The following is a 5940-nucleotide window of genomic DNA, read 5'->3' as shown; positions in this document are numbered from 1 at the left end:
CCCCAATCAAACAAAAAACAAACCAGAAAAAAAGAGAAGAAAGTGAGAAAGGCTGAATTTACCCGAGAGAAAATGAAGAATGAAATCCTGAACAGTTCAGTCAATTGATCAGCTGTAACTTTTTATTTTTTTAAGATTTACCCTCTTCTCTTTCCGAACCTTACCCACTGAATCCACCCCACCAGAGACAAATGCTCTATATTGTCCTGTTRAAGCGAGGTCTGTCTGGAGCTCTCACAGGCAGAAACCCAAAGTTGTGATGTTCCAGTTGGCTGGATCCAGCTGCTCTGCCTAGAAAGCTCCTTCCTTCACCCCATCGCCTGTTGCTCACCAAGGAAACCCCAGGCACAGACACACAAGATGTGGCTTTCTCCAGTTGGAGCTCAGTGCAGGTTTAATTTATATAGAGAGAGAAGAACCTCCAGCAAGCTAAAATAATGGCAGGGGAACTCCTGTGGAAGTTTTCATTAGCAGCAGATAAGGAAGAAGGACTACACAACTTTTAAGGGGTCTGCTCACTGTTTTCCTTTCAAATGAAATACCTAGTTCTGACCATGAGTTCCACATGCTGGATAGCATGCTTTTGTGTTGAGTGGTACTTAGAGGTTGTGTGTTCACTACATTTTCAGTTTAACACAACTTCCTCTGTCTTCCTCTGAAAGGAGCACTATTTTCCCCCCAGAAAATTATAATCCAAATGGAGGTTATTTTTGCCAAACACTCAAGTGGAAGCAGGTACTTTAATTAACAGAAGAAATCCTCCTATAGGTCTTATATGTCTCTATAAGACTGTATTTTGCTGTGGAAATAATCTCGCGTTCTCTGTGCTGAAGTRAAGGAACTTTACTCAGAGTGTTTGTATTTCACAGCTTTTTTTCTCTACTCTCATGCACTCAAAGTGTGCTATCTCTGTTTTCAGTGTGACAGACTGGTACTYAATCGCCCTCACTAGACTGCAGATCCATTTGTAAATAAAAGGAATTCAGACTGGATGCAGCCATTATGCAGGAGTGAATCAGAAATTTGATTTTGCCTACAATGGAAATGTTGTCTCATGGGCTATTAAAAAAACAGAGGAAAGTTAGTGTGGCACAATCCAGAGAAGATAATGAAGTGATTCTGCTTCAAGTGTAGAAGTAAGAGATCTTTTTGTAATTTACTGAATGAGAAAATATTTATTGTTACACATTTTGCACCTTCATGCTAGGAAGAGAGATCCATTATTTTGATCATTTCAGTGTAAAGTTTTGAGGATATATATTATTCACTTTGTCATTGCTTTTTATTCTATCTAAATGAATAATTGTTTACAAATACTGAAGACACAATCTAAGCCCAGGACAGTGACTRTTGAACAGGCAGGCTTTCCTCACAGTTTACCCATAGTCTTGGAAACATTTGTGGGCAGAGCTCTTCCTACCATTGATACACAGAAAAATGGTGGAGTTTTTTTCTTCATGTTAAAAAAACTGACTCTRGATTTCCAGAAAAGGAATGGTATTGCTGCTTTCAGTTTTTACACTATAATTTTCAGCAGGTGCAAGACTTCAATTTGGAGGCTCACCTACATCACTATTATGAGCTCAATTCAAAGTAAGTTGAGTAAGCCTTACCATACTCATTCTTCTCCACCTTCTGGAAGCTTCTGGAAGCTGCAGTCCAGGATTTTGGGGGCAGCTGTGTGAGAAACCTAGCCATAGCCCTGAATGGTTGTTTGCCAGCTGTCTTGTCTGCTGGCATTACAATGCAACCTCGTGCAAAAGCTGTTCCTGGAAATCCATTTATTAAGCTCTGTTGTTGCAAAGGATTGTAAGAGGATAACAGGTTGCAGCTCTATCTTCTTCTGTCATCTTTGTCAGGCAGAAGATTGGACTCTGCTGTCAGGCTATTACAAACTGGTGTATGATACTAATCAAAGTATATTGATATGAGAACACATATTAGACACYACTTCATGCCAAAGGAAAGCTTCCTACAATGCTAGAATTCTGTGTGCTTTTGGCTTTTGCATCCCATTTCTGTTGTCTCCATCACCAAAAGTGAGATACACCACCCCTGATAAAGCCTGTTCTGGGCTCTGGGAGCAGTTATCATGATTCCTTGATTGCTGACAGTGAGATATACTTCAGCTAAAATTTGAATACATTATCAGAATTAATACTTACAATGTAAATAAAAGAGATTTTGAGATCCAAGATGTGCAGCAAGGCTTAAYCTGGAGAGTTTGCAGAATTTAATGCTTTAGAGTTGTTCTGAGTCTTTTGGCCTGCTCTTTTTTTTTTTTATTTGTAACAGTATAAATTGAGGAGAACAAGAAGTTGGGTTTTGAAAAAAAAATTATTTTCAGGAGAGCAAAGTAGAGAAGCATCTCTCTGATTATTTTRTTAATAATAGTAGTAATACAAATACTAGAATATAACTCAAAAGTTACATATTCCTTGCTTACAAATGTGATGTTCTTCTTGTGTTCTGTGAGAAGCTCTTGGTGTGTTTACACTCCTGCTCTTCAGACCCCTGCATTATATAGATTTTCAAAGCACTACTTAGTTGCTTTTCAAAACTTGCACAGAGACAGGTCAAGCCCTCATTCCTAGGTGAAGAGATATACACTGGAATAAAACTTATTTGCATAAACTTCCAATCCCTGTATTTTTCAAGATTTATTATTTTTTCTAAATATGTTGTATATTTAATATATTTATCATATACATATGTGCATATTGTTCTTACTCCTTAGAAGTGATTTTTATTACTCACAGAAAAGCTGKAAGACAGACAAAACAACATCTGCAGTCACTTATTTTGGAATGGATTTTTATATTCTGAATGTCATTCTGCTGCACGCTAGACTGATGTCCAGTCAAGTATGTCAGGTATGTGCCACTGAGTATGGACTGTTCTTCCTCATTGAGGTAGGAAACCTGGCACACATGGTTTTCTCTGGAAAACACCAATGTCTTCAGGCCAAATGAGAATGAGGAGCCACATAGCMTGCAAGCCTGAGGAGCCTCATGATTAAAGTAAATTGCATGGTGTGAATTATCAAAGAGGAATGAAATTTGCTGACTACAGCTCTAACCCCCCTGCTCTGAAGACCATGCCCTCTGAAGATGTTATCTTTTGCCCTAACTACTGAATCATTTACACCAGATTTTGCGAGACATCTGGTCTGAGCCAGGCCATCAAAAATAAGAGCATGGGTCCCCATTAAAGCCTCACATCTCAAATTCTAACTCCTGAAATGGGATCTAGAAGGCTTAAAYGATGAGCAGGAAACTATTTAACAATAACCAGTGGTAAACACAAGACAAAAAAACATCTAAACTCCCTACTTTTTGCTTTTGCTGATGCATARTCCATATATTTGTACATATTCCTATTTCAGTACTTCAGATAACCCTTGTTCAATAACTAAGGTCATATTTTAAGTMTTCTGAGTCTGTGTTACATATATTCATGATTTAAAGCACACAGTGTTTCCTTGATGATTTCACCCACTGCTCAAAAGAATTTGTGACTACATAACAGTTTATTTATACAGTTACTTTAATTCTCATTGTTTGAATCATAACGGTATTGTTTCATTGTAGTTAGTATTCCTACAGTTAGAATAGTTAGGCTCAGAATTTAATTGACTTTGATGTGCTAGCTTGATAAATTTCCAATAAAAAGCTTAAAATCCTGCTGAGCTGTTGTTTTCTTCCAAGGCTGCAAAATACACCAAGCACGGATGGTATGAAGTAACCTTAGATGATAAACCTGAAAGTTGYTTTGTTCTCCTTATGATCTGATAGCCTTTGGTCATTTTGCTCACATTGAAGTAGGGAAAAACACAACTACAACGCTGGATATTTGAATCTGTCCTCACTGTTAGGTAGAGAAAACTATATTTTTAAGTGCYCAAGTCAAATTCAAAAGAGAACAGAGTTCTTTGTCAGGGAAGATGTTACTTTTATTTCACTCAGTATTRTTAAAATTTAAGCTCAAAGTTGATGCAGACATGCATATTCCTGCACTAGAGCTGCCCTGCCATYGAGAATCCTTGACTATAATTTTGGTGCCTTTGGTCTTGAGGTAAGCTGCTAGTGGTGTTGCTGCTGGGAAGTGCCAGGATCAGCCATGCAAGGTTTCTCCATGCAAAGCTTTGAGCTATGTCAAAGTCTGGGAAATTATATTAGAAAATGTGAGCAGTTCAATGGTCTTTCCTTCCCCAGTCATTTACATTGACTTAAAAATTTTAAAACACAGAGAATCATATTTCCCAATGCAATTAAAAAAAAAACAAAACCAAACACTATTTAAATTTAAAGGATTATTGAGTTTTATTATGCTTTAATGATTAAATGGAATGTTGAACTTCTAACTTTCAAAAATGSAGGATGAACACATTATGTTACTGTGAGAGGCAGCAAATGGTGAAATCAGTAATAACCTTGGCAGTTGCCATGGTTCTCCAGATTTCTCTAGCAGTCACAACAGAGACATCAGTGAAGCAATTTGTCTCTTTGTTTTTCATGGCTGCCTCCTCCATTGTACGGCCTGGCTTGCTGTCCAGGCTTGAGTGGTCTGGAAAYGTGGACGAGAGATCATTAGCTGGCTTTAGAAGCTCCTTGTTGTGGGCTCAATTTACACGCTGGACAGGGAGGGGTCCACCTGAGTTCCCCAGTGAGACAACCCCAGTTTTGTGCAGTTTCTGGTGCCAGCTGTGGATGTTGGACCAAGCCAGACCAGTTCTGTATACCCTGACATCTCCCTGACCAGCACAGGGAAGGCTCAGCTGCATATGAGTTTCTACAATGTCTCTATGGGAAGAAAGTCACCCTGGGAAGAGAACCTATTCTCCATCAACTGATCAACCTTTAAGTAATCTCAGAAGGAAGAAAAAGATCTATAATTTAGGAAACCTGTTTGAAGCTGTCCTATGGCAGAAAAACAGGCTGTGCTGCTCCATTGCTTTTGTTTGCTCACCAAGAGCAAAGACCAGCCCTCCTGTCCCTCTGGAGTCCCCAGTTAGGTCGGGGCCATCCTTTGTTCCTATCACCTGCAAACACATACTGGTGAATACCAGATCTGAATGATGCCAGGCATCATGCATGGGAAATTCTCCTTTTTTTCCAAAGTAAAAATAATTCTTTTATTTCTGCAAAATTAACTAAAATTACTAACTTTACCAATATTTATTATGCTTATTTTTTCTGTTTCCCATTTCAAGCATCCATGTGAAGCTGTATTTCAAAGGGACAACACACACTTCTCATAGAGTGTCTTTTTTTAAATTTATATTATTGGAAAACATTTTGCTTAGTCATTAAAAGAGAAGTAAATTTTGCCTAATGAAAAAAAGGGGGTTCTTTTTAGAAATGTGTTTTTGCCACTTTCACCAAATCACTGTTTATATCTAAATTTTAGTCTCCTAACAATACAAACTGGAGGCTATAATAAAAGTTCCTTACCTACAATTAAAACTATCTTTAGAGATATTTCAGCATATTGGTTCATAATTTAGCATGAGTTATTAATTCACTTCATTAGTCAGATTAAACATTAATTGCAAAAATAAATATTTTAGGGTTAAACTTAAAGCAAGAGGTCTCATTCACTTTCTGATAAAATTGTTTATCTGCCAATWCTGGAATCTCAGCCATATTCTTTGAAATTAATAAACTCTTTGCTTCTCGTATGCAAATCTTCTCTTAGTGTGATTTAATAGATTAGAGAGGTTTTCTTACACGTAGGTTTTTCAAGGTCAAAGTTTAATGAGAATTTATGATAAATACCATTGGCTAAATATGACATTTAACACACATTAATGTAATTAATCTTTTAGGACATGTAGGTAAATTGTGGTGTTTATTATACAAGGATGCACTGCAAAGTTATTTCATACATGGGGGATTTTCAAAGTCCCGCACGATGACATTGATATAGTGCTACTACTCT

Source organism: Malurus melanocephalus, unplaced genomic scaffold, assembly GCF_030028575.1.
Source record: "Malurus melanocephalus ecotype Western Australia unplaced genomic scaffold, MMel_1.1 scaffold_60, whole genome shotgun sequence".
NCBI classification, from domain to species: Eukaryota; Metazoa; Chordata; class Aves; order Passeriformes; family Maluridae; genus Malurus; species Malurus melanocephalus.
Note: the sequence above shows the minus strand (reverse complement) of the source record.